Genomic DNA, 26,509 nt, shown 5'->3' on the forward strand with positions numbered 1-26,509 from the left:
TTTTTGTGCTGGAGCGGCAAAGGTGAACGGATTGTCCACGTGTCGCCATCGACTCGTGTTGCGTCTTTTAAAGTCATGTTGCACGTTGGTGGTCCACTGTTATGTTCCGTTTCTGGAACAAGTGTGAAGGAAGCAAATTAAGTTCAGCTTTTCTATCTACTTTTAAGGGCCCATTACATCTGCCAGCATGGTCTACACAGTGGTGCTTTTTGCCTATCGTGAGAGCTTTTAGACCATTTACATTTTTGATGCGGTAAACAGAAACAGCAGCTACCTCGTTTTTTTTATTCTAAATACAGTAGATGCTAGAAGTTCTAAGTCCTTTTCACATTGCTCTTGGTTTTTGTGGTGCTTACCACATGGCAGGATGGTGCAAGTCGATGATGACAGCAGTCCGGCTTGTCCATATTTGGTCCTAATTAATTGCGTGCTGTGGGTAATCTCAAAATATCATATGATGAGACCGCTGCTTGGCTTTTGCTACTGCACCGAATGGTGACGCCAGTGAGTGTAAAGGCGACATGACCACAGATGCACTTTAATTGGAAAAACGTTCAGTTTGGAAGGCAGCGCGCAGTGACGAAAAACAACGGGGCCAATAGGAGAAGTGGTTTGAGGGAGGTGTTGAATTGTACAGTAAACGAAACCGGTGAAAAAGGAAGAAATATCTGTGAATGCAGTGTCTCAGTGGGGAGTGGGAGCAGAGAGGGGTTTGCACATGTCGTATAAAACAAATTATTCAAAAGCTTTTAGCCTCAATATGTCACATGGGCACATTTGTACTATTTTTAGGACCTTTTGTTGAAACGTGCAGTCTGCTATGCCAGCGTAATATGCTCCTCATTTGCTTCTTGTCCACTGCTAATATGCACAAACATCCACTAACAGTAATCGTGTCCATCTAATCGCCCCTCCGAAATGTTGTTGGAGCATGAAAGTCAAAGCCTGCTGCAAAGTTGTTCCTCTGATGATGCATCATCTCGCTCGGATGAAGGAGGCTTCAAGGTCGGGCCAGGGGGACTATGCTGGAGGAAGTGGGGAGATGGGAGGGACGCCCACGTGAGCATCCTGTTTACACTAACCACTGCAGGCAATCGTTCGATGTTCTTGTCTTAGCTCAGACGTCAACACAATTTCTGTAGTCCACATGCGACACCTACACAAGAGTATTTTAAGGCGGGATGATGTTACTCATGCTGGGCTTCCAATTATCTTCGAAGGCTGCAGCAGTAGTCACAATAGAAAGGCTTTGCCGGGTGGGTGTGTATTGGACAAATCTATTCCTAAACCTACTGTGACAGGAGTGTGTGTGTGCATGTGTGCGTGTGTGTGCGTGTGTGCGTGTGCGTGTTCCTGGGGATGCTTCCTTCCACTTCCACAAGTTCAGGATATTTTGCCTCCATACACATTCACGAAAAGAACATGTATGCGATGAGGGAAGCCGTTTAAATCGAGGAAGTGCGGTTGACATGTTTGCCTCACAGTTCTGAGGTTCTACGTTTGAATTTTGGCCCAGGCCGTCTTGTGCGAAGTTTGCATCTTCTTCACGAGCTCATGTGCATTTGGTCCGACTCTCTGTTTGGTTGACTGAAGACCACCAATGTGAATCTGAAAGGTTGTGTGTATCCTAAGCGTAATCCCAAACCCAATTTAAGACCCTACTTGAAAACCCTAATCCTACTTTGAAACCCTACCACCTGAAAGTTCTACTTTATTTTTGATTTATTTAGTTTTTATAGAACCGGTGGATCCGTTTTCTTTATACATGGGGTCCTTGGTGTACATTGGTAATGGCATATGATCTTTCGAGATTAGTTTGCAGAATGGCGTAAGAATACGTGTTCATTACTTTTATACTGTATTTTCTGAATTAGAAATCACTCCAGCGTATAGGTTGCACTAGCCATAAAATGCATAATAAAGAAAAAAAATAACGTCATGGTATGGGTCACATTTTTTGCGGAAATGTATTTGATAAAATCCAACACCAAGAACAAACATGGCAATTTAAAATAAAAATAAAAAAGAGAACAACAATAATGTGTTTATAATTTCACATATTATTTGTTCCAGAGTACAAGTCGCACCCCCTGGGCAAAGTATGAAAAAAGAAATTGCGCCTTTTGTCCGGAAAATACGGTTCTTGTATTTTTTTTTTCCATTGGCTTGTTTTATATTCATGGCCAAAAAGTCTTTTATTTTATTTTTAAATATATATATGTATTTACTATAGTTGTGATTTTACAGCTGCGTTAGCATAAGTGATGGAGGATGTAGAAAAACGCTGTACTGACAGTTTGGGATAAATAAATTCTTTTCATGAGTATTCTACTTCAGTGGAAGTTCCAACTGTACTCCAGACATAGATCAGTGCGATGTCTTCCACGTGGCCTCCAAGCTGCCCCACTGGCCTTGACATCAGTCATTGTTAGGAATCAGCACCCAAGCCCGACCTGTCTCCATCCATCCCTGCATATACCAGTTTCATCTTTTTATTATTATTATTATTATTTTTAACTCTTGAAGCTTTCCGGAGCTAACAAGGACACATCCTCGGTTCATCATCCCGGCTCCGCTAAATGCAAGCTGACATCGGCACACCTCGGCTATACGACGGGGCGTGCTGCACCGTAGGGCATGGTTGACCCACATAAGTCACCGCCAGGCATGTACGGAAACGCATTTGCTGCTTCTATAGGGGCAGACAGATGTGATGGATATGAATAATCTCTCAGCCTCTGTTCCGCTCTTCGTAGCATTAGCAACTTGATCAATCTATTATATCCAGTGTTAGTGGATATAGCTTCATGTCAACCATCAACGGGAGCTTATGCTAATCAACAGCCATGGAGGCCTCTGCTGACGCTGATCTGTTCAAATTAGGATCAGCACCAAACCACATCCTAGAGCAGACCTCCTGCACAGAACTACCGGTGCTTTTTATTTGATCAAGTTACATAATTATTCAGTGATATCGAAATCATCTGGCATCATTGACAAAACTTTGAACACATTTCTGACATTTCATCTCACAAATATACCATCCTTGACATTGGTAACAAAAGTGCAAAACAATCGCCAACGTGAGTGTGGTTTTCATGGCCTATAAAAATGTACTGGAAATATTTTGAATAATCTTCACAAACAAACCAACATGAAAACAATTTCTTTGTCAATGTAAAAACAAAAGAAATATCCTGAACATGTCACCAAATTGTATCCCCCAAAATACCTGCAAATATAAATTTATAATAGGAATTTAACCAGTTCCCCTAAGGCCTGTTCCTGAGATGCCTTGAAAGATTATCCTAAGATATTGTTCCGTGTCTTACCAGTGATTTTTTTTTCACCTCCTCTTCTTCTTGCTCAACGAAATGGTCATGACTAACAAAGAAATGTTAGACCTGGCCACTCTTCACAATTGCAAATCCCTGTGCGTGGTCAACAGTGAGTTCAGTGCTTCACATAAAACAGCCAATTAGGGAGAGACTTGCTTTCACTGCTCCAGGACAAAAAAAAAAAAAGAGGAACAACTGCTTTATTGACTCTTTGTGTAGGTTTCACTCTTTGTCAGACAGGTTTCACAAGTCACTTAGCACAACAAAAATGACAAAGAGCTTGCAAACACAATGTAGTGACCAGACGAGCTAACAGTTAGCCTTGCTTGATCTATAACGAGCCTCCCCCTTTGGCACCGATATCTGCTTTGGGAAAGGAGACTTGAATTTGTTTGTGGAGAGATAGTTATCTGTGACAAGCACTCGACTGGTTATCTCAAGTGGGAGCAAGAAGTGCACACATGCCATGTCATGGAGTTACACGTTTTACAAATCGGTCACGATGCTTAAGGCATGTTTTGAGCAGTCCTTCTCGAACCAAATTGACACCTGATGAAAAGCACACAACTTACTTTCCAATGGACAAAATGTATTTTACACAACGGGATAAAAACGGTGAAGTGACACAGATAAGACAGAGCGAGACCAGCTGTTAGCCTGTGACGCAAATAGCTGTTACAAAACACAGACACGCATATTGTCCAGATTCCTCTACCTAGGGGTTTGTTTGCAGGCAAATGGACCGGTTAATGGTGCCTTGCCGCCATCGTTTCACACCTTCATACGTATTTGCAGCTCCCCCTCCGCGGTGTCTATTCATGTGATGACTGCGATGCGAAGCGACGGCCCATTATTTGGCTGACTGTCCTCTTGGGCGTCATCTGGCAGTCTTGCTGCGAGGTTGCAAAGGGCACCACAGGTGACTGGCCACAGTTACTGTGGTGCTCGCTTCTAGCCTCGCACTGCCTGTTACCCTTCAGACACGGACGGGAAGATGGGACATTTTTCCGAATCGATCCCAAGGCGCTTAAATGCCACCGCTTCACATCAAATGACCTTTAATTAGCATCTTCTTTGAGAGTACCGGATGTCCTCATGCAAATGGGTGCATAGAGGCGAGCGGAGGGAGGATGGAGTTGTGAGAGGCGTTGATGTGAGAAATGTGCCACCGCCGATTAGTGTAATCGTGAAAAGGTGATGTGTTACATGGCTCTCATGAGAAATAAGGAAGGTGGTGGTCATGCAATGGCTCACACTCACGCACTCGCGTTATTAACTCGACAAGTTCAAAACTAGAATGAATAGCGTCTTTGCTTTTTAGGCTGGTTATTTTTGGCCAATAAGAAGAGAAGCAGGGAGTGAAAAAAAATCATGTTCATACAACTTGTTCAATTTGTATGAGAAATATTGTTTTAAAAGCCAAACCCATGACACCAGCTTTCCGCAAAAGGCGATATTCAACCTCAGAGTCTCTACCGTCCAACCTTGACCTGACTGCAGTGAGTTGAAAAGAGCCATGGTGATGCAAAGTCAATCAGAAGTGCATCACGCACACACAGTTGCAAAATCATAATCATACATGTAAATCCCACTTTGTTTAAATGGCGCCACGAGCAGTTGATTAGCTCGCTGAGCTTCTCGTTACCGCTTGCGCTCATTATGTACGCCATTAATCGAGCAAACAGGATTAAGTTGCAATGCATTTTCTGCATGCGTTGATCCACATTTATGAATGCGTGTTCGGGCAGGGATGGCAAATTGAAACGATCTCGATAATCATATGATTTGCGATAAGATGACGGGAAGTGTACGCAAGTGGAAAAAGCTTTGTGACATGAGAGTTGGCGCTGCTGTTTACTGTCACGGAGCATCTTTCAGCTTGAGCAACTCAACCGTTGTGTCCTCACTTGCCGATGAAGCTATCGACTGGCGATGCAACTTTCTTCACAGTTCAAAACAGGTGTCTTAAATACATGTCTGTGACAAGCTCTTGTCAAAAGACTGAATGAGCACTAATTATAGCACACTCCACACCATATTTCTTGCCTTGCTGACATTGCTGCCTCATGTTAGGAGGGCCAATGGCTGCTGCGGCTTTCGTTACAATGACAATCAGGGGCGGAGCCTGAGCCGAGCAGTTCAACCTCGCGCTAGCAGAGCCCAAAAAAAATGAGCATCAATAACGACAATAAAAGGCAGCAACGAAACTGTGTGCATGTGGTGCATGGACATATCAGCAAGCACAAATATTACAGCAACATATCAACAAGTTCAAAGCGCAACGTATTAGAAACTAAAGCTAATCTGGACATCCAACAACAGTCTGTTCATTTAAATATAGGGATGTTGGATGCCACTTTTTTCCCACACCAATACCAGAACGAGTAGTCACTCTTTCATAACTCAGTGATACCAAGCATGTCAAAGTACTTCTGATAGATTGTGAACAAAGACCCTTTCTGATGCACATGGTGGTTCACCAATATGCTATACTTAAGTATACCAGCCATAAGTATCAATGAATGGTATCGACCATGAGTACCCAATACTGTACCTTAAAATAAGGCTAGTATCGGCCCAGTCGCGATGCTTGGCATTGGTAATCGGCCATTTGCATTTACGTCTAACATTTAAAACCAAAAAACTACTTGGTTATAAAACTTTTGAATTTCTCAAGATACGATTTCTTCATTTGACTTTTGGGGGGGTTTTTTTCAATTGAACTCGCATCAATTCTGAAAGCATATTTGTTGGTTTTTATTTTGAAAATGCTTGTTTTAGTTTAGGTCTTATTACTTTGTGGGGGGTTTTTTCTTTGTTTATATACTGTAAATGGCTGTGGAGTATATGTCAAGCGCTAAAAAAAAAAAGTCACTAAGTATTGTATAATCATGTGAAGTAGACTACAATCCCCAAATGACTGTTCGACCTTCCTTCCTTCCATACGGCCATACTACAGTACCAAAATAAATACAATTAAAATAACTCCTGCAATCTCAAGTCTAAAATGCACATTTTTGTAATAATTGTAATTACTTTTCATTAGTTTTAGCAATCTAAAATGTAGTTTGAGTAAATTATCTTTTGTTTGTTTCACGCACCCGCTTTTTTTTTAATATAGTTTCGTGAACGGATTTTTTTTTTAAATTTCAGTTCTGATAAGCTTTTGTCGCTCGTGTCAACTGGACAGAAGTTGACACTGACTAAACTGCTCTGTCAGTCAAGTGAAACAAATCCTGAAACCAGACAAGGTCACAACGTGCAAGACCCTCTTCAACAAACTCGTTTGTTCTCATTTTGTGTGGGAAGGTAGCAATTTAACGGTCTTATGCCGCTGCAGGCTTTGTAATCGACCCACATGCACACTGTAGGCATTACAGTGATCACTAAAACTCCGACAAACCAAGACAACCCGAGGTTTATACCTGGTAGAAAGCAGAAGCAGTGGGAAAAGGTCTTATGTGAAGACACTTTATAAATCAATAATCTGCGGGTACAAATCTTTACAGAACGGACTTTTTGCGCGATACGGTGTCAGCAAAGGTGACATTTATGCCAGCGGATGCGTCCTTCGGGACCCTCCGGTGTGCCGTGAAAATACTTTATCATGTAATTTGATCAATATCTGCTAAAAATAGCCCCAGATGCTGCAGACGGATGTTTTGAATCACAGGTGTTGGCAACATAAGGAGGATTTTTTTTCTTTCCCCCTCAGTGATTCCCACAGTTTGTCGGCAGTGGGGGGGGGGGGGGGGGCGGACGCTGACGTACATGAAATGTGTGCACGCCTCCCCTCGCAACCCCCCGCACAGACCCGTCACCCCCCTCCCCCAAACTTCACTCCTGCTGCTGTTATGTAATGTGCGTGCATGTTACGAAACCTTACACTGGAAAACACGAGCCCGCTGATCAGCCACTGAGAGAGAAACACTTGTATTCATATAAGAGCTGTGGGGGATTTTTCAATGCCCCCTACCCCCCTTTTGTTCAAGACAAGCTGATGTTGTCACCCTGGTGGACAAGTGTGTGTGCAAGTGTGCGTGCTGCCTGCATTCCACAATAAGCCTGCATTCCATGTATGCCTGAGAAAGTGTGCAAAGCTCATCAATGAAGGTTTGTAGGAAAGCGAGCAGGTATAATGTATTTCGTATCTATATAGTATTTCAAGTGGGATAATGAGGGGCTCATAGTGCCTACTACCTTCAGTAGCAAAAGGGATAGAATGAGGATTGATTGGAATAATGAACAGGGCGCAGTGCAAGTAAGCAAAGGGAAACAAGGCAGAGGTGGACAGTTCTCAGTATGTGCCACACAGACCTCAGCAAAAATCCGTTGCATTAACTGATATCTGGTTAACTGGTTAGCATGTCGGCCTCACAGTGCAGAGGTGTCGGGTTCGATTCCGGCTCCGGCCTTCCTGTGAGGCGTTTGCATGTTCTTCCCGTGTGCCTGCGTGGGTTATCTCTGGGTAATCCGGTTTCCTCCCACATTCCAAAATCATGCATATGGCAGGCTGATTGAACACTATAAATTGTCCTTTATGTGTGAGTGTGAATGGTTGTTTGTCTCTGTGTGCCCTGTGATTGGCTGGCAACCAGTTCAGGGTGTGCCCCACGCCTACTGCCCGTAGATAGCTGGGATAGGCTCCAGCACACCCGCGACCCTTGTGAGGATAAGCGGATTATAATATAGATGGATGGAGATACAGTGTGTGTGTGTGTATATATATATATATATATATATATATGTATGTGTGTGTGTATATAGCTTGCTAGCAAAAAGGTTGGGTGTGTATTCACTGACAAACACCAAGAGTCTATGTAATGCTGTGTCATGTAAAATCAGCTCAAAAGTTAAAAGTTGACAACGTGCGCACTTGCCTACTTGTGAAAGATGAATTAGCGGCACTTGCACTCACATACACATACACAAACTCGCACAAATACACGTACACGTGAAGTGACTTACTGTTGTGTGGTTGGAAAGCGGGCCGGAGAGCCAGGGTGGCCTGTTATGTAACGTGCGCCTCTTTTCTCCCTCTCACACACACACAGACACACACAGACACACACACACACAGAACAAGTCTCCACTGTGTCAAAGACTCATTGCTTATGCCTTCAAATTGAAAATATGAGCGTGTAGAGATGCTGCTATCCATTTTCCTCCCCCTCTTTTCCTCCGTTCATATTTAAAGCCTCACTGGTTTCATGTGTCAGCCACTATTTCTAAAGCAGTATACACACAGCCTGACCTCATTCTTCTTACTCTGACAAAACCCGGTTTGGGAACTGTTTGGGAACACGTCACTAAGCATGTCACTGTGCTTCGGTGCGCAATCTGTGTTCAACAACTTCAGCTGATCTCCAAGAAGAGGAAGGTAAAGAGACTGGTAAAGTACGAAACTATTGTGAGCGTGTCCTCAGTAGTCCGAGAATGGCTCACCTATCCCCGAGCGGCGCCCAACGCAAGCCGGCGCCGTGGCACTCAACGGGTGCGCGGTTGACAGCTACGGGTCAGCACCATCCAGGCACAAAGTGCACACACACACACACACACACACACACGGGCACACACACACACACAAATGATGCAGCGCTCGCCCTCGGTCTTCCCGCTTACACGTGAGCACACATAATCAGCCGGCGGCATGGAGAGAAGCCCACGCTGCGACGGCTTCTGTGACCTCAGTGGTTGCCCAAGCTGGTCCGAATTAAACGAGAGAACCGGTGACCAATTTAGCCGTGACAAATGTAATTAAGAACAATTACACGCTTGATTAATTGATATTCACTGCTTCCAAAAAAATAATAAATTAAATAAACAGTGGCATTTTCACGTCTTCTACTTGATGAGCAAAAGACACATCGCGCATCAGAGCACAGACCTCTGCCAAGGTGTTCATGTTTTTCATTGCAAAATCAATGAGTGGACACTTCTAGAGCTTCTTTTAGCTATAAATTGCCAGACAGAAGCACAACTAATTACAACCTAACTTGATGAGATCTGACAGACATAATAGCATGCTAAATGGAGAGCATGTTAAATGAGATCCATTGATTTTCTTCCACTGACAGGGGTCCGAGGTTTACGATGGAAGTTCTGTTCATTTGGCGGCAAGGCAACCAAAATTTAGATACACACTTAACACCTGAGTATTCCTCTTCTGGAATGTGCAAACTTTCTCGCAAAGTGTTTCCTTTTTTAAATTTGCTGAAAATTCACCTATTCGCTGATTTTATGTTTAGTGTTCTGTTGAGCACCTTGTCACAGCTGCAGGTGTTGTGAAAGTGATTTATAAATAAAGATTGCATTGTATTTTTTTCATCAAGCTAAAGCCTTATTTTAATGTTTGTGTTGGACATGTGAGAGGCAGGGCCTGGAGGGGTGGTGTCACTGGCATTTGACAAATCTACGTACGATTGTCAGGCGAGAGCTGTGGCTGACACCAGCTCTTGCTTTCATGTGGTCATTATTTGTGTTGTATCATTCTCCCAACATTCAACAAACGGCTAAAAAGGCCAACAGTCACTGCGCATCTCCTTTCCCACTAGCGAGGTCATTCCAATAATTATATTCTCTCTCTCTCCTGTGGTTAAGAGGAAAGCAATTTCATCTGTGCTGTATGTTGCACATGTAGCACATTTGACAATAAAGTTGACTTGAATTTGAACTATATGGTAACAGCACGCACAAAAAAAATGCAGTAAACCATCCATTCCAATGCGAAGCACGGATTTGGTGATAGGCAGAAATGTTTGACACACACACACACACACATACAAAAAGGGACTGCAATATTATGAGGGAACGAACGATGAATGGAGATATAGCGAAGGAACACTGCCCTACCTGCACTTGTGCAGTAATTAGGTCATGATACAGTGCATTTTGAAGGAAAAAAAACCCCATCACTGCCATATATATAATATAAAACAAGTGAAAACAGGAAGTACCTCGTGAGCCTGTTTTCATGTGCTGTGATGTCATCAAAATCTCACAGGTCAGAGCCATCGTGATCCGAGGAGCCCCTGTCATGTTAGTTGAGGCCAATCAGCGAGTAGCACTAGAATTTCTCAAAAACACACATTACCTCATCACCCTGGGCACCAGTTGCTCATCACTCATCACTATGTCACCTCAGCCTCCGCGTTTTCTGAAGTGGCGGAATAGCATGGAAGTGAAAGGCCTGCGTGGCTGTCTGCGCAGTGCTTTTATTCCCCCTTGAAGGCGCAGCACCTTCTCCTGTTTAATGTTTCGGGAGCTTGTAAGAAGGCACGAAAAAGAAAAGGAACTGTCATCTTCAGATCAAGTGCCACGTAACCCTTTCTGTGTGGTGCAGCATTCAAACGCCACCGACAGACACCGCACCCTTGGGGAAGCGCTGCAGGGGATAAAGGGAAAACAGCGCTATTGGAGCGGGGCTGACAACACCCCCTCTTCTGAAACGCGGACTGAAGAGGCGAGATGAGAAGGCTAATTGGGAAGCTGGTGAGCGTTGGATGTTGCGCCTGTAAAAAAAGGTTCAAGCCGTTCATGGCGCAACGCATGCACACTTTGTGTTTGCGTGCGACTGCGCTCACATTCATTTCAATCACAAATCGGGCAGGGACTCCCAACTTGTTTTGAGGCCCTGCTTTTCCCTGTTCATTTGTACCACTGCATGAATAATGCCAGCTGAAAATTACGGAGGTGATTTTCCATTCAAAGTCATTACTGTGTCTGTCACCATGAGAATATACTGTAGTAGGATTTTTTGAAAGCACCATGAGTCTAAATACAGTGCACCTTTTCTCATCCGCAGAGGTTAGGGACCATAGCTGCAAATCCGTTTCAAAGGGCTATGTGAGACAGCAGAAAATAGTGAGATCGTCAGTAGATGTTCTAATTATAGACGCATCAGGGGATGCACATAAAAGAATCCAAATTATTGAGCTGCTGCCAAAAGCCTCTGCCTCCTCATGCCGTAATGATGTGACAAAGAGATGGATGGACAACATTGGTATAAAAGTAATAAAATTTCTTGCGCATGCACAATGCAATCAATCAACATCTGAATATGCGATTGTTGAGTTGTGTTGGTAAACAGGTAGACCAAAAATGCTGTTGGCCTGCCCCAAGCATCCAACAGATTGTCGGATGACTCTAAAAAGGCATTTCGAGCAATTACCCTGTGGTGTGGCGTGTCATGGTCACTGCCCAATCGGCTTGGAAAACCGTCGGTGCCGGCAATCTTTTTAAAATGTATGTTCTCAAATCCTTATGTGTGTAGGTAACACTGAAGTCGGCCTGAGCCACAGATGCTGTGACTGTGAATTGGGCGGCACGTGCTGTTGTCTGACACAAAAAAAACGGAGGAACAAAAATTGTGTTGTTGGTATAACCTGACTCACAAGTCATTCAACACAGTAAAAATTATAAGGTGGTTCAAAACCTGTATGCCTGAAGCCCAAACCGTGTAAGAATTTCCAGGATGTATTCAGTGTCATCGTCACACATATCATGTCACGAAATGCTGTGTCACTGCGCACAATCAAACTTTGTTGAGTTCTGCATAAAATGAATGGAAAAAATAAATATTGGGTCTTGTGCTCCAGCTCCACCAATTTTCTCTGTGGGAAGAGGCTCCTGACAACTCAGCCATAACAAACGATCTGTCCATGCAGAATCCAGAAATTAGAAAAAAAAAATTAAAAAATATAGATATTGTGTGCAATTTGATGTCTGCAACATGCCCACCCAGGCAGCATTTCTTTCAAAATACAATTTGTTGTCCAGACTGATTGGCAATCTTTTCTCTGATCAACTCTTGGCGATTTGCAGCGCCTTGTTCTTAAAAATGCGAGCGAGAGGCCTCGAAATCGCCTTGATCCTCACTTTAAATTGCACGTCTCCCAAGAGACACACCAAAGAGCACATCCTGGTTATCACTTGCACTTAACGTCTGATGCCATTCAATATCAGGCGGTATGACGAGCACGTGGAGCTGAGCTAAATCTACCAAAGTCCAAGTTACCTTAGTGAAACCTTTGATTACTGTACTTTCACGACCATATGGTGCACCGTATTAAAAGGCGTAGTGTCAGTTACGGGTGCTATTTCCGTATTTAACACATACACATGACACATTGTATTATTGGACGCAGGCATGGTAAAACATACGCTAGCTGGAAAAATACGGTTGCAAACAAGCATGTTTTTTGGGGGGGTTTTAAGTGATGGATCTGTTTTTGAAGAGGAAAAATGCTGACTCTGAACTGGACCTTGGACAAAATCCGGACCCAAGGAGGAAGGTCCTAGTATGAGTGAAGGTCAAAAGAAAGCAAAGACGTCCAGCAAAGTTTGGATTTTCTTTTATCGGAGATGCAACAGAACCGACTCCGTTGTGCTCGGTATGTGGTGAAAAGCTCTCCCAACAGCGCTATGGACCCAAGTAATCTTAAACACCAGCTCCAAAACAAAACACACTTCACTTCGAAACAAAAGTGTGGAGTATTTTGTTCGCCTGCGTAAACACACAGAGAAACAAGCATGAGAAAATCCGCAAAGGTAAATGAGAGAGCCCTTATAATAACAACGTAACATTTTAATAGTTAAAATAATAACTGATAGCTTCGTAAGCGTGTCTCTTCGTAGGTGCCATTTTTGAGATGTTGTTTTGCACAATATATATATATATATATATACTAGAGATTATATACACCTACTGGAGGCGTGCCTTTAGCGACCGCTTTCACGCCCACACTTCCAACTTGAACGTCCGCATGCTTGCCTCTATATATAAACAGCCTGTCAGCAGAACATCAGTCAAGCTGACCCCTCATCGAAGTCACACAACAGCATTCACAGATTTTGGAACTCGGTGCATACACAAGACGACCCGGATTATTAGGCGCCCCGTCCATTTTGGCGAAAATTTAAGACTGTTGAGGGTGCCTTTTGGTCATGAAAATACGGGAAATGCTGCTTCGCTGCAGTAGGAGGGTCGATAACAACGCAAAACAGTATTTCTTATTATTTGCGGAAGCGCTACGGGATAGTCTGGTGTAGTAATGCATTAGTGTGCATTTGCAATCTGGTAACTGCTGCTACCAATTCGGTTGTTCTCTAATCCTGTAGAAGGGCACGGTGCTGAGTAATCAGACCCCACATCTGTGGTTAAAGCTACAATCAGTCCAGTTCAGAGTGGAGAGAAAGGGCTTTCGGACAAGGGGAGTGAAGGAGGGGAGCGAAAGAGATTTAAAGGGCTACGCTCCCCGCCGATGATGCACATGAACACGACAAGTGAATGAACGGGCACTGCCATGTTGTTGCACATTCCCGTGGCCCTGACGGCCCTCCCTCCGCCTTTCCCTTTGTTTTGTTTAAAAATTAACAAGGCCTGGAACAGTGGAGAGCTGAGGCGGGCATCCGGGGTGTTTTGGCTTGCCATTGTGTCACATGCCGGGGCCATGTGAACGGCGTGCCACAGAGACGGCGGGGGGGCACAGTCGGCTAGAGGGACAAGCGGGGGAAAAGAAAGGCACCGGAGAGAAAAAGTCCTTTCTGTAATGAGGGATATTTGAGAGGAAGTGGCCCAGTAAAGTTCATGGCAAACAAGTGGATCTCTTTCTAGTAACTGCAATTTTAATATAATCCACCCAAATGAAATGGAGAGGACAACTGTACAGGGGGTCCGAGGTTTTACGACCTAGTTCAGTCCTTACTACGGTGACGTAGCTTGACTTAATACAAGTCGGAATGTGTCGTAGTCTGACTCCATTTACATCCAGTCAAGAACTTCAGAGGCCTGAATTTTGGTGCTGCTTTAGAGTGTGAAGGAACCCCACTGCTTAATTCCTGTGGTGAGTGACATGAACATAATGTGTTTTATTGGCGAGAGAAAGTAAGAAGCGCAAATGACGTCTATTTGCGTCATGAGCTTATTCGTACGTCACTTGTTAAGATCAGGATATTCCATTTGATCACAATTACCGCGTAACTGTCACGCATGTAAACGTGTTATCCCGAATGTTTCAGAAAACGGAATTTTGACCTTGAACCGTATATCGACTGCATGTAAATGTAGTCCATTACTAACCTAAAATAGTAAAAAATAAAATTGTAAAAGGTAAATACAGCATCTGCATGAAAAATACATCTACAGTATTAAAACAATAAAAAAAATTGTTATGTACGGTGGTAAATGAGCGTCAATAAGGATTCTTAAGATGCACGCGGCCGGCAACCGTGGGACAGTCAGTCGATTTGTCATTCAAAATGCGGTGGGTTTTAGTCCCACCCGTAAGCTGTTGTTGAAGTGTTCTGATTGCTGGTTCACACTGCGCTTTCAATCAAGGAAATACTGTACCCTTGAGCAAGAGGCTGAGTGTCACTGTCAATAACGTGTGAAGGAGCCATTTCCTTCCACAGCAAACTGCTTCATCATTGAAATGAATGAGAAAAAGGCCATTGAAAGAACTTCTCTATTTGAGAGGGCACCAAAGTAGCGGTTTATGAAGGCAAAATGATGCCGTCGTTTGCATGCTGAATAAGAATATATTGACATGCGGCAAGAAAGCAAGCTCAGAATTTCATTTGACTGATTATACGTGCGGCTTCACAGTGGTATTCAAACACATGAACAATAATGACAACTTTACCGCTGCGTTACAGTAGGTTAGTGACAGAGTTCGGCAAGTTGCGACTTGCATACAAACTCAGGTTATGTTGCAACCGTTGGAATTGAACTCTTTCGTGAAATGATGACCCTCTGTAATGTCTTGGAGAAGCTAAACACAATAATCCCGAGAGCTTCACCATAAACTGTAAATGGATATATCGTGTCATCCAGACCTCAAAGAGACATCTCCTTTTTCTCCTCGGGAAATAAAAAAAACGTGTGGAGTGTTTTTTATGACCTTTACTATGACATCAATACAGTGGAACCTCGTTACAACGTACCTCGAGGGACGTAACAAATCTGTAAGTTATAACGGTAGTTCGTTGTAACCATTTCCAATTCAATGGCCGCCAACTATGATGTATAATACAGTATGAACATTTATAGATGTAAAAAGGTGAACATCTAATCCAGTATAAACATGTCAATTACAGATATGTGCATACAGCAAAAATGATTTTATGAGACATGAAACAAACAGCTGTGGCGTTCCCATTTCATCTATGAAAACATTAAGTCAGCAAATGAAAAAGTGCCTTCTCCAGTTCAGCATGTGCCGCGCCCCAAAGCCGTTTACGATCATCTTTCAGTCTGTTGGCCTCGAACTCATGATTTTGTTGCCGTTACGGATGGTTGTCGAAATCGTTGACATTACCAATTCGTAGTTTCGGCTGAGCTTCGTCTGGGAGACTCCCTTTTGAAAGTGAGAGACAATTTCAGCCTTCTCGGACAGCGAGATATGCTTCCGTTCATCAGACTATGTGCACAGGACCGCGCCGTGCCTGAGGAAGTATGAGCCGATCAATAGCTTTGCTAAGCAACGGAGGGGAATCCCGCACTGTACATTTTCTTCAGAACCGAGGTCGCGGCGACAGTTTTCACTATTTTGTGAGAAATATCGAGTGGTTATAATGAAGTTTATGTTATAAAGGTGTTCGTTGGAAGCAAAGTCAGCAAATTTGGAAAACTATGTAAAATCGGGACTTTGAAATGTGACTATGAAAACGTAAACAGGATACAATTGAAGAGGTCCGAAAATACCACTACATTAGGTGCGGTACCTATAAAGGTGAATCTTAACAACAAAGTACTGCTCTATTTTTTTTTTATCATAATAATGATAAAAATTTAAAAAAAGATAAAATAATAAAACGAAGTTTGCACATACATGCTTTCTACATAATGACGGCATAAACCTGTTACACATGCAGGCCTTTTTATAAGAAAGGGCTTGTAAAAATCTCTGCAGATGAGTTACTACGGCTAACGTGTCATATAACAAAGAAAAAATCGAATTTGAGATTATTTATGAGCCAGACAGGCTTATCCGTGACTCCTGTGGCATTAAAATATAGCATTTTAATACAGTAATGTCAGCAACTTTTGAGGAGTGTGTCACTACAGGCGTGACGCTGCATTTTCTATGAACTAAGGCAAAATAGTGCTTACATTTTATGACCCGCGTCCAAATCATCCTCGTGAGAATTACCTTTTCAATTTTTATAATAAGTATCAGAAACCTCAATGGCACTAAAATAGCAAGCATGTCCATCCAAGTCCCTCCTTGCTTCATCTTGTCGTGTTTCCGTTCACACGCTGGCCAATGAGGAAGTGTCATTCCAGTATTACAGCATTCTTTGAAGGAGATGCCCTTTGAACTAGGTGATTTGAGACCAACAAACTTGTCCCACCACCACCACCACCCCCTCGCCCTTCCCATCTTGTGTCAGGGCTGAGTCCAGAGAAACATGGCAAACACTACCTTTACCTCATTCAGTACCAACCAATTCTAGACCAAGTCTGAGAAGACGTTTAAAAACGTCTTTGGGAGTGAATGAGTTAAAAAGCTTATCTTGCTATGTGCAGACAAGACAAAAAAAAAACTTTAGGAGAATTTGGTGAATTCCCTTTTGACAACCTTTAGTTGCTAAGCGCCCTGTGATTGGCTGGCAACCGGTTCAGGGTGTCCCCCGCCTACTGCCCGAAGACGGCTGGGATAGGCTCCAGCACCCCCCCGCGACCCTAGTGAGGATTAAGCGGTTCGGAAAATGGATGGATGGATAGTTGCTAAGCATCGATTTGGGCTTGTGTTTCTGCAGTGATAGAATCTACTGATTATTTTATTTTTACATTCAGTTACATTCCTACGGTTGGAAAATATATTGAAGTGGAATGGCATTATAGCAGCAGAAGTACTGATGCACTTGTCTTGCCTAATTGTAATTTTGTTCACCCCCTTTGATGGCGAGCGCTGCAGATGTTGCGTTGTATTAGGCTGTGCAGCAGCTGATCAAAGCAGCGGCGGCGAGCGAGCCCCCCCCCCCCCCTCCACCGCCCCACCATACCCCTAATCCTCACCCCCACTTCTTGCGTGTAGCCTAGGCGGGAAGCCGGTGCTCAGCTCAGGGACAATGTAAAATATTCTGTGACCCCGGCAGAAAGGGTACACTTTTCATGAATTTCACAAGTGGAGCCATCTACTATTATATGGCAGACAGCTGGCAGTGGATGGGGGGAAAAAAAGACCCCTGCATCTCTCTTCCATATCTCCACCCACAATTGCAACTCTCCTCCCCAAATCAGACCCATGTCGTCGTACAAAGAAGCTGTGAGAGGCAGCCCGGTGTCACGAGGCATCCAGATAGAAGGAAAAGAGATTGAGAGTCGAAGAAGAAATGAAAGAAGCGAGGCTCATTGTTATCTTACATACAATGTTGTGTCTTCGTACATCACAGCTGAAACTTCTTCTCCTTGTCATAACTTGTGAGACTCGACCAAGTGTCAAAACACTCACCGCAAGCAGTCGCTTCTCGATTTGTGTCCTGCAATAGCTCATGGAATATAAAACTATTACGGTTTTGCAGTCGGCAGACTCGGGTCAATTAGTCGAGCGCAGAGTTCAAGGCAAACAAGGTGCATCAGCATTGAGCTGTTAATGCTACTCGCAAATGGCATAAACTACCAACAGAGGTGAAGTCAGCCTCAAGTGTAAACACTTTTAAATTCGGACTAAAAACTCGACATTGTTTTCCCATACTTCTAATTACGGTCTTTGAGAGCTTTTCTGTAGTCAATTTGCAATCTGCAATTCCTTATATGGAAAACGTTCATTGTGTATGAACTAAGAACGACCGTGGGAGGCAGGACCAGCAGCTCATATCTTTGATCAGTTTTTTTTTTTTTTTTAGGTGGCCAGTGATTGTTTGGCTGAAGAGCAAGATGCTATAGAGAGATAGGGCGAGACAAATGCAAACTGTCAGATGGTGTGCGCGAGGAGAAGATCTAAGGAGCAAAAGCGAGCATCGAGGGAGGGGGTGGAAATCGATCATGGGAGAAATTGAGAATGGGATCGCGAGGGAAGAAGTGGCGGAGGGAGGATGTCAGCCAAGGAAACAATCTATATTCAACAGAAAAGGTTTCTATTTAATATGACTGAAGGGCGGCCCGGTGGGCGACTGGTTAGCACGTCGGCCTCACAGTGCAGAGGTGCAGGGTTCGGTTCCGGCCTTCCTGTGTGGAGTTTGCATGTTCTCCCCGTGCCTGCGTGGGTTTTCTCCGGGTACTCCGGTTTCCTCCCACTTTACAACAACATACACGACAGGTTAATGGAAGATAAAATTTTCCCTAGGTGTGCGTGCGTGCACGAAAGGTTGTTCGTCTAGGTCAGGGGTCAGCAACCCAAAATGTTGAAAGAGCCATATAGGACAAAAAAAACAAAACACAAATATGTCTGGAGCCGCAAAAAAATAAAAGCCTAATATAAAACTTACAATGGAGAAAACACATGCTGTATGTATGTAGGAGACTGGACTGTCTCCGAATTGTTTATGTTATTCATTCCTTTATTGTGTGTTCACAAACGCCCCCATAGAATTTATTTAGTTATTTCCTCGCTTGATTTTTTGTTTTGGTGCATTATTTTCGCTTTTCTTAGTGTCAGTGAAGTGATCATTAATTTCCGTTTTTCGGAGGCTGTCTTTGAACGCCTCTCGAGTCGAACGAGAAGAGAGAAGGCTCCGTGCCTCGGAGCAGACATGTCTGTTTGTCGAGACTGTTAAAAGCATAAATAAAGTGTACATTTTAAAAAACCAACACCACAGCTCTCCTTTTTCAGAGCTGCAACATGTATCTATATCTATTTGAGCTATATTAGCCTACTATCAAAATATTTTTCCATTTTCAAACATTTTTTATAAAGCTCCAGGGAGCCACTAAATGTCGCTAAAGAGTTACATGCGGCTCTGGAGCCGCGTGTTGCCGACCCCTGGTCTATGTGTTCTTAGAAATTGGATGGGAATGTATGGTAAAGGACTTAAACAGTAAATATGCCTACCACACTAAAGAATCGCTGATTTTGCATCTTCAATGAACCTATGCATGTCATTGGAAGAAAAACTCATTGCAAACACGGTCAAAGCACACAAAAATCCACATCAGCCTGCAGCTGGGAGCTGAACCCTGCAGCTCCAAGCTACGAGGCAGAAATGCTTAACCACTATTCCACTGTGTTGCCCGCACACACTTTAATATGAAAAACGTAAATAAGTGCACAGGGATGTGAGCATATTGAGTTTGAGCTCTGGAACGTGTGAAATCTGATTATATAATTACATAAGGACTCAGCAGTGGGCCGTTTAGAAAGACCATTAGATGTCTGGTGAGGACACGGACGTCAGCATGACATGATGCTGCCGATTTAGCACGAAACCCCTTAAGTAAAATGGTATTTCAAAAAAAGAATTTGAACATGACCAAAAGTCATTTCATTGGATTTGCGGAGTGAAAAGACCTGAAGAGGGCACAATCAATGACCACCATACTGGCTGTTTTCCATTTCACTGCTTTATATTTCTGGTTTCAATGTGTGTTTTTATGCTAGTTATATCTTTGCAAGTGCTTTACTCGACGTTACTGATAAATCACAAATCTGATTTCTAATTCGGATGACGTCAACATTGCCATTGGAAACCAAGGACCCCACTGTACAGTTATCTAGTCCTCTTCGTTTAGATGAATTGTAGTAAAATCCGCTTTCTATTTGAAAGTTATGAGGTGAGTTTATACAAATATATGCTGTAATATTTATTGTGGAGCCAAATGTTTCTATATCCATTGTTTCCAATGGGAAATTACTTTTTAATCATGAGGGGATCCTTCCAAGAGGGTATTCATAAAAAGACCAAACAATGCAGTCTTCTCCTTCAGGCTGGATATGGAGATGCAATCGTGAGCCCAATCTGCACAAGTTAAAGAGACACAAGGGAAGAGATGACAAAGTGAGTGATTCTCTCTCTGTTATAGTAGCGACCAACGAGGTGGGCTGGAGAAAGCCGGGATCTTGATTAAGCATTTAAACCCTGCACAGTCCTTCATCAGGTCAGGAGCCCGCCTCCGCAGAAAAAGCCCAAGGTAAGAACGGAAAGACGTAGTTGAGCTTTTAGAGTAATTGAACCACCGTTGTCTTTTGAACATGTCTCCAGCCTATGAGGAATAGAGACATCAAGTAGCCGACTCGCAACTTAATTAATAAAAGTTAGACAGCAGCGGGTGAAAAGCATTGCGTGCTTTCCAATTACCACGGCGCGGTATTATATCTCCATGTTGCCATTTGGCCATATTGATTTTGTGTTCATTTGAATTTTAATTACGCCGAACGTCTTAAGGAGACCTATTACGTGCATTCATTAAGTGTGGACAAATGCAACCACAAGCTGTGCAAGGCAATAAAGCCCAAACTTATTACAGTATTTGCAAAGGTGCATCACAGCAACACTGCAATATGGCTTCTGTTGCAATATGTTTGGATAATACCAGATCACGGTGCAATAAAAAGGATATCATTTCGAATGGCAGTAACATTCAGGTAAAAACAAAGTAGTCATTATCAGTTAGGTTTGATCAGATAGCGCTGCATTTTATTAGTGTCACCTTGACTTTTTCCTCATAAGTAAAACAACACGGGAATTACCCAGAAAGCATCTTAGAGAACGTTCACGGACTTCACACAAGGAACTAAAAAAAAAAACTGGTTTGACAGAATGAATTGTAACTACCGGGAGATGGTTTCTCTGCTACTTTTTCACCTTTGGTCATTTATTTTGGTCGTATAAAAAAAAATAATAATTGAACAAAGCATTAGATTTACAAGAGTGTGCAATTTAAGAGCTAACAATTCCAGTTTAATGGGGTGAGCAGGGTGCAAAATGCAGCAAAGTGCTGGCGTGCCCCAGATGAGAGTGTTTGCAAAGCTGGGTAGGGTAATGAATCTAAATAATTTAGCGCGCTGCGTTGGCTTGGTAAAGAACTCAAGGTCCTTGGCCTCTTGGGAAACTTGGTGCCAATGTGCATTCGGGATCACTATGCGATTTCCGTTGCAAGCACACAACACACACAGACACACACACACACACAGTGTTTTTGGAAGAGGGCCATCCAGGCAGTGGACAGTTGGCTTCATTACTTCGTTGAGTAAAAGATCGACCGTCTTCAAACTCATTACTATGTGACACTGACCTGTATGCTATTCAGATGAAAACATAACTTGCTGGCATATCACCTTTGTGCAAATTGGAACAAGAAACGTATATTATTTTAATGTTCATACTTTTGGTGTCATTTTTGTTTTGTTTTGTGGTGTGCTGTGCCATTTTCCTAATTTAAAACACTAATGCTTGACTCAAAAAATGTTGCCCAAACGCATCACAACAAATCACCTGATGTTACACCTCCTCTCTTAAGAATTGCAAGAATGTAAACAGGAAGCGAGTGAGTGAGTAGTAGTGAGCGAAAATTATCCTGTGTTGCTCCTAGCAGGCACATAAATAGCCGAGCCGCAAGCCAATTATCCTCCACGGGACAGTGAAAACACGTGCGGCTTGAGCGTGTATGGTGTCATGCTAAGCTCATGCATGCTAAACCGATGATTGGTTCAATCATTTGCAAGTTTCAATTTTTTTTACTAGCTCTACTTGGGAAAACATGATGCCAATTGGGGTCAAACCAGCCGTAAGTTGTTAATCGTCACTTTGGCACCATAAGTGAACACATTATGAGAAGTTGGCCCTGAGAGAGAGCATTCATGTCTAAAACTCATTTAACCGATTGTCAATCAATTGGAGGATGGAATTCACTTGACAGACACACTTTATCATCCTATTTGTCTCATTCGGACACTGGCATCGAAACAAGGATTCAGCAAATTCCAAAAATGATTCTCACATTTCTTTGGAAAAAAATAAAAAATAAAAATATTGAACCGATGACAGATTTTTTTCCGAAGTTGACCAAGGAAATCTGGTCGAATGCCCGGCCCTAATAAACTACACACATCTATTGTGCTTTTTAGAGTCAAAATGAATTGATTCATTTTTGTTGGATTGTTGTCTCATCGCAACCAAAACATGTCAGTTCATTTGCAACCATCCCAAGACCAGGAATAAATAGCTTTAGGTCTACAACAGATTTCAAATTCTACGTTCACACTTGACCAACAGGTGGACTACACAAAGACAGTATGTGAACTTAAGTCGATTTAAAAAAATCTAAAACGTGCTGTGATGAAAATGGTCAAACTTAGGATTGCTTTGTTACAATCACTGAAAGGGGCCAACTTCGGTCTGTCTGGAACAGTACCGAGACAACAAACCACTTGACTAAATGGTGTTGGATTGAGGAGGCCCAAATTCTTCCGTAGAAGCACACTGATTTTATGCCAGTTTGAGTAGACTGACGCTGAATCGCTTTCTCACCATAATTTCCGTCAAGTATGCTTTGAACAGAACCAAGACCATACACCAGTTGGTTTGGTCTGCATGTGACCCGAGGTTGATTTCTGTGTTTACACCTGATGGCACAAATCACACCAAGGGTGGTAAATGAACTTAAGTTGGACTAAAGAGAGTGAATTTCAGAATGAAAAGTACTTTGAGTACCAATCTGGATCGAGCTCCGATCACTTTCTCACCATTCATGAACTGGGACAAGATTGTTTGGAACCATACCAAGATCACACGCTAGTTGGTTGGGTCCAAATCACACATGACATCGGGTGCCAAGTGGCCTTTAGTTCAATTGAAATGGACTTAAGGGTGCTCGTGTGAAAGCAGCCCAAGTTCTTGAGAGGACTTTCCTTTAGAGTAAATCATGCTGCGATTGCTTTCTCATGTAAACATAATTGGGATTAATTTGTTTGGAACAGAACCAAGAACACACAACAATTGGTTTGGTCCACACCAGATGTGAGTTTGAGTTCTGTGTTCACACCCAATCAACCAAAACAAACAAAAGTGGCTCTTTTGAAACTACATCACGTTATTGAGCAGAAACAAACAAAGTTTGGATGTAAGAATATTCATGTGGCCGTTCGTTTGTGTCCCCTGCGCTTCAGTACTAATAAAGCAGTAGGCGAGGCACTACAAGAGGCTCCTGTGTGGGCCGCTCTGAGCGGATCACTTGTCAGCCTGCCAAAGAGGACAGTGGCTCTTTGATCCGGGGCGGCCCTCTGTACATGCGCATGTTTGCATTTGTGTTTCGCCAGAGCAAAAGTGAGCCCCTTCGTCTGGTCATACAGCAAAGCTTGACCTGGCACGCCTCGCTGAAGGTCTGTCTGCCCTATGCTGTGGCCAATGTGTCCAATTTTGCTACGTAAATGCATCAGGCGTGGTCAGATCCAGCTTGTAAAAAAAAAAAAAAAAAAAAAAAAAGGCAGTGCTTTTATTGAGCCACATAGCAATAATACAATACATACTGGACTTCCGGTATCAAAGGTCTGTGCAGACAAGGAGCCCTTTAGTGTGGTCGAGGTCTACAGTTGCGCCAGCTGCGCCTGAGAGTCAGCCAGAAAGTCAGCTGACGTTGACTGTCTCCACTATCTGGCCAGTCAAAGCCAGCTCAACATGTGTAAGAATGGCATGACCCCCCCCCCCCCCCCAAAAAAAAACACTCCCTTCACAATAAACGTGCTTGACATTCTCAAGAAGCCGGCGTGAATTCCGCAGATGCTTTCAACATAGCAACATGCAAAAGTGCACGGCAGATGTCACGGGGGCAATGACACCCGCCCGCGCATGTATCAAAGTGCTATTTGGTGTCCCTTTGTGCTTGGCCGAATGAGCATTAAGGCCTCGTGTGCGGAGTGCCGTCGCCTTGGAACTGAGTGGAGAGGAGGGAGGGGTTGTTTAAGTGAGTACTCAGGTGACCGGAGTTAAGCGCTCTCACATGGGACGTGGAGGCGTACCGCTCAGAAATGCACGTGGTTTTTTTTTTCTCCCCATTTTATTTGAAGACTGCTTCTGACATGGGGATCACTGTACATGAACACAATCTGCCAATAAACACTACCAACACTCAAAACTTGACTCCAGCAAGTTTCCACCAAGTGCGACTATGTCACAATAAATCTTAATCTTGTGTGTGTGTGTGTGTGTGTGTGTGTGTGTGTGTGTTGCCTGATGGCGATAGATAACTGCGTCAGCTACGGACTGTCAAAAGCACTGTATGTATGTCATTTACCTTTGGGGTATTTGAACAAAAGCATGTGACAGGCATAAAATTAAAACACCCTAGGAAATGTTTGAAATTGAGAACGCAATGCATAATGCATGTCCTTTAACCAAACAGTAAAGCTACTAAATTGGGTCTGAATCGACAGACAGCTGCCATGACATTGGATGCGGAGCAAACTGAGTAGTTCACCCTCAAGTGTAGCTGGTAGGAAATCCCTGGAGATCTTTGCTGTCACAAGACCGAGGGAGTCGTGGGGGGGGGGGGGGGGGGCTTATGTGCCTGCACTGAAACCCACGACGATACAACAGTGGGGGCACAATGAAGGAAATCTCACAGCGCTTAATGGCATGTCGGTTATTAAGAAGCATTACGCGTCAAGTGATGGGTCATGTGTGTGTGTTCATGAGCGTGAGAGCGGGAGTGCATGTGGCCATTGCCAATGTCACATTTGATGACCTTTGGCCCAAGAAAGGAAGCTGGAGAGCGTTGGATCACTTGAGTAGTCCCCATCATGTAAAACATTTACTCACCACCCCACTTTCACATCCCAAAGTGACATCAGCGACTGGACACAGTGGCACTGGGAAGGCTTCCCGAGCTATGCGACAGCACGTTAACACGGCTTGGCAGGAAGTTAGTTACTGTGACAGATGCGCTGCTGCAGGCCAGTGGGAAAGGCTCTGTAGAGCATCTCAATGACCACAGAGTACACAGAGGGAGTTTTAGACCACCCCCCCCCGCCCCCCATCCCCGGTCATGCTACTCCCAGCCCTACTCTCCATCCAACCACAAAGGCATTGAACCTTTTCATGGGGGGTTGATAATGGGGTGAAAGCTGGAACAGGGCCCCTGTGTCGGAGCGCCATAAGTTGTGGCGGCGGCGGCTTTGTGGTGATGTCATGCATGTCCATGGGAGCGCAGTGTGCGGCTGTGGTCTGACAATGGCGCCCGAGGCCCGGAAGAAACAACACAAACAACAATGAAGACACATACTTCTGAGAGGCACAATTTGCTCCTAGTTCGACTGCAAACCTGGATCAAAATATTTTGTTTGTACGCCAATGGGCGCCTGCAACCACTGGTCACAAGTGCTAGGACTATTAGGATACTGCAGTTCAGCTTGTGAGCTTGGGAACCTATGAACCGTGAGCCGCACAAGGCCTGTGAATGCATCTGATCTAAGCCGAAACAATCTCAATTGACTTTTGGTCAAGTCCCGCAATACACCCTGGACTTGTTTCCTGTGATCGGCAGGGCACATCCAGACACAAAATTCACATTCACACCAATGGACAATTTAAAGTTGTCGATGAACTTCAGATGCATGTTTTGGGAAGACGGTAGTACCGAGAGAACAGGGCGAAAACAGTACATTAACAGTGACCCGGTTGCCCGGTCGCCATGTGCCTGACAGACCCTGAGCAGACAGGACATTTGTTTGTTCATTGCAGCATACACAGTGCCCTTCATATTCATTGGCACCTTGGTCAAGATGTGTCCTTCGTCTTCTAATGAATTAAAAAAAAATTCGAAATGATATCAGAGCAAAATCTTCAAGAAGAAAATCCAACCTTTAATTGAAGTACTGTACATTTATTCAGTGTGGAAAAAATCCCACATTCAGAAAATATTCTTTGACGTCAAATCATGTCTGCCACAATTATTATTTATACATTTAATAATATGAATTATTATTATTTGCGGCTTGGAATTGAAGCGGATTTACATGGGACAGGAGATGAGAGCCAATCTCTTTTTCGTTAATGGACGCGACAGCTTCTTGTTGCTTTCAAACCTAGCTTGTAGCAGACGTGTGCACATTTTCAGAATGACGTCTTTGATCCACTGGTGAAAAGGACACTTTGATTTGCTCCTCTTTCATCTGTAACTGTTTCAAACAACAAAGTGTATGCAGGAAAAGTGGTTAAGATTGTCCGACTGCCTGTGTCTTATGTGTTGTGTTGCATTATTTTGTCATTGTATGGCAACTGTACTTTTGATGGCG

At 43.4% G+C, this 26,509-nt stretch overlaps 1 protein-coding gene across 1 annotated transcript in view; it reads right to left on the minus strand.

Moving 5' to 3' along the window:
* phlpp1 (PH domain and leucine rich repeat protein phosphatase 1) overlaps nt 1-26,509 on the minus strand; it is a 48,651-nt gene that overhangs the window by 19,733 nt on the left and 2,409 nt on the right. The window lies entirely within an intron of this gene.

The sequence above is a fragment of the Hippocampus guttulatus genome, chromosome 14 (genome assembly GCF_054856545.1).
Source record: "Hippocampus guttulatus isolate MCC_2025c chromosome 14, RoL_Hgut_1.0, whole genome shotgun sequence".
Taxonomy (NCBI): domain Eukaryota; kingdom Metazoa; phylum Chordata; class Actinopteri; order Syngnathiformes; family Syngnathidae; genus Hippocampus; species Hippocampus guttulatus.